At 49.3% G+C, this 10175-nt stretch overlaps 1 long non-coding RNA gene across 1 annotated transcript; it reads right to left on the bottom strand.

Moving 5' to 3' along the window:
* Window positions 1-7847: 7847 nt before the first annotated feature.
* LOC147598689 (uncharacterized) lies at window positions 7848-8504 on the bottom strand. The gene is made up of 2 exons (XR_015260283.1): window positions 8221-8504; window positions 7848-8019 (listed from the first exon to the last, which is right to left on the bottom strand). It is a non-coding gene; the product is annotated as an uncharacterized LOC147598689 (long non-coding RNA).
* Between the last annotated feature and the right edge of the window lie 1671 nt (window positions 8505-10175).

The raw sequence follows: 10175 nt of genomic DNA, 5'->3' as shown, positions 1-10175 counted from the left end.
GCCCTGCCCCATCTCCACCTCATCTTTGATTGCCTTGTTCTTTACTTGTTTGCTCAGTGACTCCTCTCTGTGGGGCGGGTGCCTGGCTGCCGCGGGACCGGTGGTGACACGTCCAGTGCACAGGTGTGGGTGGTGGAAGGGGGATCTCGTAGCTTAATGGCTTGATAACAGCTATTAAGTAAATACCACATATAGGGGAAAAAAAATGCTTCACTTCCACCTCAAACAGGGTGGGGTTAACTATCAGAACAGAGCTGTTTACCTTGGGCTGAAACGCATGAATAGGGGGACTTTGTGGAAACCAGCAATTCATGGGAGCAGGTTTTCAAAAGCTTCTGTTATATGGCAGTGACAGCTGAAATAAGCAGAAATTTCGTGGAAGGATTTCTTTTTCATGTCAGTTATGGTTCTTCGGCAATCCCAGAGCATCATTCACAAAATCAAAAATTGCCGGGGTGCTGGGCACTGCAATTGCCACTTAGACCTGCCCCTTTAGTCACTCTGGTGCTGTGTTGGTGTTGAGTTGGTTTAAAAAAAAAAAACAAAGAAAAACCATGGCTGATTCTTACCTGAGTTTGAACTGAGGAACATAGTAAAACGGTAGGAGACTGAGGAGTCTACCTGGTGTTAATCTTTGGTCTGATTAGGAGTAGATCAGGACAAGTCTACTGGTTTCTGCGTGCCAATCCCCGGGGGTATGCCAGGACCCCAGGATGGACCTGCTCTGGGATGACGTTTGCTGGGCGCCAGGAAGCTCTGCTGAAAGGCAAGGTGCATTAACTCAGGCTGCACGACACGTTAATGGGTTTTGGACATCTCTGTGAGCCGAGTGAACATGTGTCTGTGCTTAGATACCCCTATGGGTTTCCCTGATGCCTGCATCAGCTGGCCAGATGCAGTAGGAGATCAGGAACGTGGAACACAGGCTGTGGCCTCTGCGTGGTTCAGACAGCTGGGCTGTTACAAGATCGGTTGCAAAACCAAGGGATTTCTGGTGCGTCTGCCAGAAAAACCTCAGAGAACAGTACCTAGTGAAATAGGTACCCGGAACTGTGCTATATAGGAAAGCCATTTTGGTGAGGAAATCAAAGGTTAGAGGATAATTGATTCCAATAATTTTTTTTTAACCTTTTTCCCCTTGGATAAAATGCACACAGCCGGCTGTGGAGGAGCAGCCCACCCCTGGCAACTCCCTCGTGCTCCTTCTCTTTCATGCATCCCACCACGATGGCTGTAGGGTGGACTGACACCCACCCCGTCCTCCCCCTGCACCCCACCACGGAGCCTCTGACCGCTTGAGCCCTGTGGGCCAAGGAAGCTTTTCCTTCACCCATTTCTGGGGGATGCTACAAAATGCATGACACCTACAAGCCATCCTGCAAGAAGAGAGACCCTTCACGCCTTTCCAGGGACGCGCAGAGCTGCTTGGCGCATGGAGGGGGCTGCGCGTGGGACCTGAGCTATTGCCATGCGGGAGCTCAGGCTGGATCATCCCGTCCTGTCTCCTCGGAAGCTCAATGAATCTAGAAAACCATCTCCCCTTGTCATCTGTGCTGAGAGATTCACAGCACCTGCACAAAAGTGCTTTTATGTCTGCTTCATGCATATTGAGAGTTGACATTAAAAGAGAGGGAAAGGAAGAACAATCCATTAGGCTCTGTGCACTAAATCCTACATTTCAAACTGACACATCTAAAAATACCTATGATATGAAAGCAGATACTGCATTATAATTATACACTGCAGATCTATTGTACTCTATATGGGATTCCTGCTCCAGCATCTACCGCAACCATTGCAAGAGACAGGAGCAAACCAGCCTGGCTAAAATGAAGAACCACGGATGGATTGGCATCAGCAGCAGCCTGAAATGCTCCAGACTAGGGTCCAGCGCTCTTCGGTGTGGAGTGCTGGGATTTGGCACCGGGTAGTTCTTCCTTGCCCAAGTTTGAGATATTTCTTTAAAGAGTTATTTGGTGGCTGACCTGAAAGCAGTTTCTTGTGTGAAGTGGTTAGCATCTACGCCTTCCCACTTTCTGGAGAGATTTCTCGTGTCCTTGGATGTGGTAGAAAGCATGCGTCACAAAAGTACTGACCTCAAGTTGGTACGGGGGGAGCCACCCAGGCTCTGAATCATTGAACTATGCGAAATGATGAATTTTGTGTGTTTCTGGCAATTTCCTGTCGTTACACACTCCAGTGAAGATTAAAATTAAACTGTAGTCTAATTAGTTAATGACCTGGTTTTATATAAATAAATCCAGTAAATCACGCTCATTATGGTATGAAGCTTGTGTTTAAGATGAGCTCCGTAACACGCTCCATCCATATCCGAGCGTACGGACCGTCCCCTGGCTTTCACACTCCAACTCAGTGGCTGCGAAAGCACGGGGCAGATTTGTTTAAAAACCAAGTCTGTTGCTAGAAGTCTGCTGCCTGCCCGAGAAAACACGTGATGTCCTCTTCATCCAGGCAAGACAGTGATGGGCTGGTTTGGAAGCAGCTATTTGAGGAGCACAGGGAGCAGGAAGAGGGACACGCACTGCGAAGTCCCCATGTGTCACCTGAGTGTCCCTGCCTCCTGTGTCTACATTGTGTTTTCCAGCTTTTGCGACAGCAAAAACTGGAAGATCCCAAAAGCGAGGATCCCACCATGCTTCGCCGAGGGCTGTCTGGGAGGTGCTGGCCGGCTCGGCGGCGGGGCTCTGCCGGCCCCATCTCACCTCGCGCTTTCAAGTGGACAGGACAGACGGGCTGCTGCGATGAGCTGGCGATATGTCTGGGGTTAGCTGGTGAAGCAGGCTGGGATCCTCCAGATGAAAGACTCTATAAAAAGGCAAGTTATTCCCTGTAATTTGAGAGAATTGCCAAATGCTAAAAAATTCTGAGGTTCCCAAACCACAGAACCGGCCAAACTGCCACGAGATTTTAATTTTTAATTGGAGTTCCTTCTTATTTTCCTTCTGGTTTTGAGCCGTTGGGTCGTGGTCTTATTTGCAGAGAAAAGTCACGATGAAGCACAAACTCTCTGCTTTTCAGAAGTGAAACCTGAACCTCTCGCACCATCACGTGTCTCCAGGAGATGGGGCTTCTGTTAAATGTCAAAAAGGGGGGAGAGCATCACCACAGTGGCACCGGAGTTGAGCAGGTGCCTTTTTTTCTTCATCTGAGCATGGCGGCGTGTGCCCACGCGTGTGCTGGCTGCTCCCGGAGCAGAGCGCGGCCCTCAAAATGCAATTTTGTCCTTCGCCAGGGAGAGCTGGGGCAGTGAGCTCCGCGGGAGGAAATCACTCCTCCTGCTCTTTGAGAAAACCACCTGCGCTCAAATGGGTCAAAGCAAGCTGTGAGGTTCGCACGTCCCTGCGGTGAGAGCTGGGGAGGTGGGACAGGGAGGGTGGGGCTGTCACCTTCGGCGCTGAGCCTCGCTGGCAGCAGCGGGGACCACGGCAGCAGCATCTGGGACAGGGTACGTGACTGCTATTGGTGCTGGCAGCCAAAATTGCTAGAAAAAAAAACACTAGGAAGAGCCCCAGAGGAAGACAATGAGGTTTTTTTGCTTATTTGCTACCCAACAGTGACGGTCTCGTGTGTGTCCATCCCACTCCCGGCAGTGCCCACCCTATGTTTCAAGGTACTACGAGCAAACACAGTCCAACCGCTGCATTTCAAGCCTGGGGTTTGCACCTGCGTCTCTTCCTGTGCTGATGCACAGCGCCCAACCCGCAGCTCTCGTGCTCTCAGCTGAGCTTCTGGAGGCACCGCAGCACCGTCAGAGCTTTGTACCACCACAGACCCACCAGCTGGAGCACACCATCAAACCTTACAGTCCCTTGCCAGGGAAACGAGCCCTGACTTAGGTCCCCTTTCTCAGGAAATGTGGGAAGTAGACCCCAGGTCTCCCAAATCCTTGGCTTGTGTTGAACAGCTCTAGAAGTAACTCCCGCACGAGGCATGGCCACATGTCCAGAACATTGAATGCTTGGTGGAGGCATGAGTTGGAAATGCAACCTCCCGAGGCTGAGATGGGCAGTGCCATACTCATAACGCTGAAGCTGATGGAATGGGATCCCCCAACCTGCTGTGAAATAAACTGTACCTCTGTGCCTCAGTTTCCTCATCTGTAAAATGGGCACGTGGACACTGCTTCCATTGGTGGGGTGCTTTGGCATGCATCCCTGTTAAACGCTGGATGAAAGGAAGGAGGAGCAAACCAGAGAGGGACAGAGCAAGCCCAAAGTTGCTCAGTACCACTCCCGGCAGTGCCAGGTTCTGCAGGCAGCACTCAGGTGTGGACAGGATGTGGCCAGTCCCCATGATGGCCCCGGACTGGAGCAAGGAGGCTCTTTTCCTCCGTGAAGACCCCTTCTCTTAGCGCTGAGCAAGACCCGAGCCCCTAAGGAGGAGAGAGGGAGCAAAAGGCCACAAGACAGTGAAACACAATTTCAGTGTCTGTGTCACCCTGGCTGTCTCCGTATGTGCTTTTTGTCACTATTCCTCCAAGCTTTCAAGGAGTCCATCTGTCACAACAGTTTTTCACCGCAATACCTATCCTGACAGAAACCATACTTTGGATACCATTATTTGCACAATTTCCCAAGAAAATATGCTACTGGAAGGACTTTTCTACTTGTACAAGGTCGCTCACCCTTCAGAGGTTGTTCATCTCTGTCTTTATTGGTACCAGGTGCATGTGTAAAGCAGAGAAATTCTCAGAAATCAGAGCTCTGAAATCAGTTCTACCAGGAAATTAGGACAAAGGGAGATATTACACCTTCCCTTTTTTTTTTTCCAGAGTAAGAAAAAGGTTGCAAAACAGGAAAGAGTGTTGTGCGAGGAGTGGAAAGAAAAAGAAGGAAAAATAGTAGCTAGGAAGAAGAAAGAGTGGAAGGAGATAGACAGCATATGTGCAAGGAGAAGGGGAAAAAAAGGGATAGAGGTGTGTAGGGGAAAGGCAGAGCCACCTGGCATAGCGGCAGCGATCAGTGCTCTGTTACTCAACGGGCTGGGCAGCCAGGTGCTGCTGATCCCCACATCCCGCCCTGCTCCTCAGATAACCGCCCGCCAGAGCTCTGACGAGAAAAGCGACCTCATCCCCTTGGGTTTATGGTTTCCTCCTGTCTCTGGAGGATCTCTGGGTGCGCGGTGCTGGGTTTGCATTGCTTGCACACCATCTGCCATGAGAGACGTTGTGTCCTGCCCCAGCCTTCTTGAAGAGGGGAGTTTGGGGGGGGGGGGGGCGTTGGCATTGGCACCCACCCTCAGTGATGAGATAGAAACACCCCATGGGTAACCTCCAGAAATCCTGGTCATCTTGGTTGGCTTTTTATGGGATTAGCTATTCCTCTGCATCATCACACGTGGAGAGATGTGTCAAAACACTGCTGGTTACCATCACTGCTGAGGTCACCTGCAGGAACTATAGGGATTCTCTGATAGCACAAAACCCAAGTCTCTTCAAGTAACACAAAAAAAAAGACTGGCTGTGACAAATTTGTAAGCTCCTTCCCCACTGCTTTTCCTGCTACAGCCACAAATTCCCGTCACGGGTGCGTTGAGCACGTGGAGCGGAGGCTGGCAGCGCGGGCAAGGGCTTGGCAGGCCAACATACGGGAAAACCAGGCGTCTCCAGTATTTGCCACCATGAATTGAAATTATATTTGTTTTCTGATAAGAGGTTGGTACTTTGCTCTTTCACAAGCTACTTGCAAAAGCAGTTACTCCAGGGAGTAATTTAACTCCTTCCCATAACCTCTGTCCCCACCCCTGCCAACGCATGGGTAGGAGCTGATGTAAAACTTCATGAAACTTCTGAGTACTCACAGATACCCAGGTCCCTTCGCTGAGCGAGAAAAGATCCATCCCAAATGGAAGATCGTATTGCTGGAACTTTTAAGAGTCTGGCAATTATAGTGTGTACATAGCATCTCACCCCTGACAGAAGTGCCTTCGGGTCTCCCACAGCTCACCCGTGGAAGAGGGGACCTGGAAGGGGCACCCAGGATGCAGTGGCTGCGTGGGTTCCCTGGTGATTCACATCCCACCCAAGGAGCGGTGGTGCCCAGAGCACTTCTTTCAGAGCAGGCACTACCCAGTTAATCTGAGAAAGTCAAGTAAGAGAAAATTATATTGGTGAATGCTATTCGCCTAGTGACAGAAAAAAATTCATGATTCATTTTTTGGGGGTAACTGTAGTTCAAACATCCTCAGAGAAGGTTAACTACTCGTGACAATATGCCCAGAAATAATTTATTTGGCAGTGGATGAGAAAAAAAAAAAGTTGAATAAACTATTTTTGGACAGTGCTAGTGAGCCAGGAACAAGGACCAGAATGTATTGAAACGCGGTCAGTGCAGCCGAGCCCCCATCACGCAGAGGGTCCCACGCACCTGCACCCACCAGCAGTTCAGGGGGTTGAGCAGGGAGCTGGTCCAGCTCAGCTGCCCGGACCCAGCACCCAGCTCTGCCCCCCTTCAGCCCCGCCATGGCCACTCCCATGCTGTGTGGTGGGCACAGGGCCAGCTCGCTGGAGGAGCCTTGCAGAAAGAAACCCTTGGTCAAGGGGTAAAATTACTCGGAAAATGAAAGCTGTTGTGTCAGGCAGCGGCAGAGCTGGAGGAAGAAATCCCTGATTAGTATTCCTGGAGCTCCGCACTTTTTTTTCGGAAGAAAAGCACCTACATTTAGTAGCTAGAGTAAATATCCTGCCGTAATATTGTGTGTTAATAGACTCGCTTTTCAGCTACTGATGACTGCAGTTTTGGAAAAATTATTGTTGCTATAAAACGAGTCTCTATCTCTCTCTCTCTATCCCTCTCCCTCTCTCTTCTGCTAATTGACAAAGAGGCCCAGTAATTAAAGGACAATAAAAGTTTTCCAGTAATTAGTTTCTGTTGTTTGGTTACAGGCCATCAATTGTTCTTTAATAATACCAATCGTTAGCATGCAGTAGTCAGTGGGCTCTCAAAGGCTTCTGGGGCACAACCACTTACCAACACTACACATTCCATTCCCATGAGGGCATCCCGCATCCAGCGGGAGATTAACCCTCTCCTAGGAGGGACTACTCCTACCCTGCCTTCATGTTTTGGGTAAACATCTCACATAACTAATGACGAGGAGCTGGTCATTAGGGGAAGGTAATTATGGGTACCTGAGGAGCGGGGAGGTGGATGGCTGGCAGTGACAGCGTGGGGTTGTACGTAGAGTCTTTAAGGTTGGAGAAGACCTGTGAGATCATCAAATCCATACCCACACCTCTGTCTCTTCAGCACGGCATGCCTTGCTAAAACTCCATTGCAAAACACTCTACAAGGATTAATTTTGCACAGGGGCATCCCGGTGATTTCCGCAGGATAAACTGAACACGTAGGCAAGCAAGCTTATGCCAGCTGATTGAACAACTTCATACTTGCCTGCCTGAACACCACATTTTATGCTTGAGGCTCAGTGTGTTTGCAGGATTTGGCACCCGTAGCGATGGCTGGAGATGGTCTTCCCTGTTGGCCCCTTTTCCCTTTTGCTGGACCCAGCTGAAGCCACAAGGAGAACAGATCTAGTGAGCCCATCTCCAGAGGTATCTCAGCAATGCAAAGATCTATAGCTTTCATGGTCCTACATAAAACTTTAACCACAAGAGCAGATCCTGATTTAAAATAGGGGCCTCAGATTCCCTAATGGTGGAAGGTACCACACACCCAAGATATTGCCTCTTGCAGCTCCTCCTCTCTACTGACTGCTGGGCTGGGGTCCCACCCAGCCGAGCTCCCTACCACCCTGATGTCAAGAAAGATGAATCTGAGGAAAGTATTTAATAAAGAAAGGAGAAATTCAATTCTTCCGCTCCACAAGATTTTTCACAGACATTTTATTCACACAGCTGACTTGGAATAAGTTTGGAGGTTCTACCTTAAGTGAAATCCCACGTTGGTTGCATGATTGCTAATAATCCCCAATGGCATTGCTTCATTACGGGTGTCCCTCAGAAGCTATGGCTCCTGCACCTAGTAACTGCCCAGCCGACTGAGACACCAATAAAAAAAAAAAAAAAAAGAAGAAATAAAATTGAGCCTCGGCATTGCAGAGAAAAGATTAAAAATACAGTCTTCAAAATTCAGACAGCAAATTAAAAACATCTCCCCATCCCTTACTCACAGAGAGATGTACATAAATACATATAGATGTTTCTGTAAGGCAGAGACCCAGTTTGAGGATATGACTCACAGTTTTTGAATCCTTAGGGTTGCAATGGAGGGGCGTCTTGCAGAACCTCTCAAGCTGCAGCCTTTCACTAACATTCGCTGCGCGGCTGAATTTAATATTTCATTTTCACGTTTCATTTTCTTCACCTCGCCTTCTGCAGCAGGTCTGACGTGAGGCAGGAGCAGTTCTCCAAGGGCATGGTCCTCAAATGCGCCTTCCTAATGGAGCTTTGATGGCAAACTTTTCTCAGGGCTAGGGTTGGACAACAATAGAAACCAGGCCTGGAGGAGCTTCTCTTCCACAGGCAGCTGCCTGCCCTGCCATTGCCTGTCTCTGCTTTCGATCAGAAATTCCTTACGTGCCGCTGCTGAACAGCCCGGTCCAGCCCCATGAAAAATTTTGATTTTGTCTAATCAGAATTTTCTGACATCTCCTGGAAGATTACCAAAGAGCACTTAAACACTTTTGTAGCCTGGATTCTGGATATGATTTCTGTCCATAAATAGCCAGGCTGAAGTTCAGTTAAATAATCACGGCATCCAACTGCATGACCCCTGCCAGAAGCTTGTCGTGTTCTTGTCACCCTGGGACAAGTGCAGTTGGGTTGTGCTGAGGTATTTGCAGCTTTCCCTCCTTCTCTTTGCCCACCTTGTCCACCCAGCACCTCTTCCCCTCAGTGTCCTCTGCACAGGCTCAGCCCGGGCATGCGTTTCCCCGGCAAGTTGTTTTGGGAGAGCTGCCCAGATCTCCCACCACGCTCCGATGCAACCGTGCTTGAGTAAGAGAAGAGATGTGGAGCTGCAGGTCCCAAGTTACCAGAGGAGACTGCATTTCACTGCTGTGTTTCACCACAGACCAGAGGCTGTTATTCCTCCGATCGTTTATCCTGACCTGTGGTGCACCACGGTCTCCAGGGAGGTGGACGCAGACAAGTGTCATGAAAGGCTCCTAAGGTTGGTTCCTCGTGCTTCAGGGCAGGAGGGAGAGGCTGCTCAGCACACAGAGAAGGACATCCTGGCCCAGCAAGGCCAAGGTTTTGGAGCAGGGGTGCGGCAGGCACTGTGCTGGGGTTTTGATAGAGACCAACTCTCCCCACTCTCCGTGATTAACCCTGTAAAGAGCTTTCCAATGGCTGGGCTTGGCCCCACTGCTGGAGTCGTATAAAAAGGCTGGGCGCATCTTCGGGCTGCAGGGATGGGGTGTACAGCCAGGGCAGGATTGGTTTTGGCAAAACCTGAGGCGCATCAGACAATTCATTTCTGAGACATGGGTCTTAGGGAAAAGAAGCATAATTCAGTGTTTGAAGCATCTCCTAATGCTTTTTCATGTCATATCTCAAAAATGGCTTGGCCTAGAAACTTCAGATTTGTTTAATTCAAGAGCCCTTGACGTAATCTAGCACAGATGAGGGCTTCTGAGAGGCTGCAGTGCTTATTTGGAGTTATTCTCCTCCAAATTACCAATATATTAGTGTTCTATCAGCAGCTGCGACAGTGAAAAGTTAAGACAGACTTTCCAGACTTTGTCAGAGCATCCTTGGAGCAGTTTTCCAGGATTTCTGTGTCAGACTTGTTTCACCTGCAACAATCCCAGGGCAAGGACTGCGGAGATGCCCCAGAACGCTCTCCCCCGGGAATGCCCACCGGCAGCACCGACCACTGCTGCCCCACCATCACCTGCCTCCAATTTCAGCCATACCTAAATAAAAAATAAAATTAAAAAGCATCAAACAACTCCCAGCAACAATTCGGCTCAGAGAAGGAGGAGGGAGCCAGCACAAAGTTTGGAAGAGCTCTATTTGCAGCAATAAAACTGAAAAACTTCTGAAATCCCTTTCCTCTCTAAAAACCAGGGTGAGTGTGGATTTTTTTAATAATTACCAGAGCTAAGGAGAGATGCTGTGGACAGGGTGTTAATTAGAGCTGATATACTCGGGTATATTGCATTTCATTAAGAGAGTAAATAACCCCAGCAGA

This window comes from Chlamydotis macqueenii, chromosome 16, assembly GCF_036417535.1.
Source record: "Chlamydotis macqueenii isolate bChlMac1 chromosome 16, bChlMac1.mat, whole genome shotgun sequence".
NCBI lineage: Eukaryota > Metazoa > Chordata > Aves > Otidiformes > Otididae > Chlamydotis > Chlamydotis macqueenii.
This window is presented reverse-complemented; position numbering and strand designations above follow the sequence as displayed.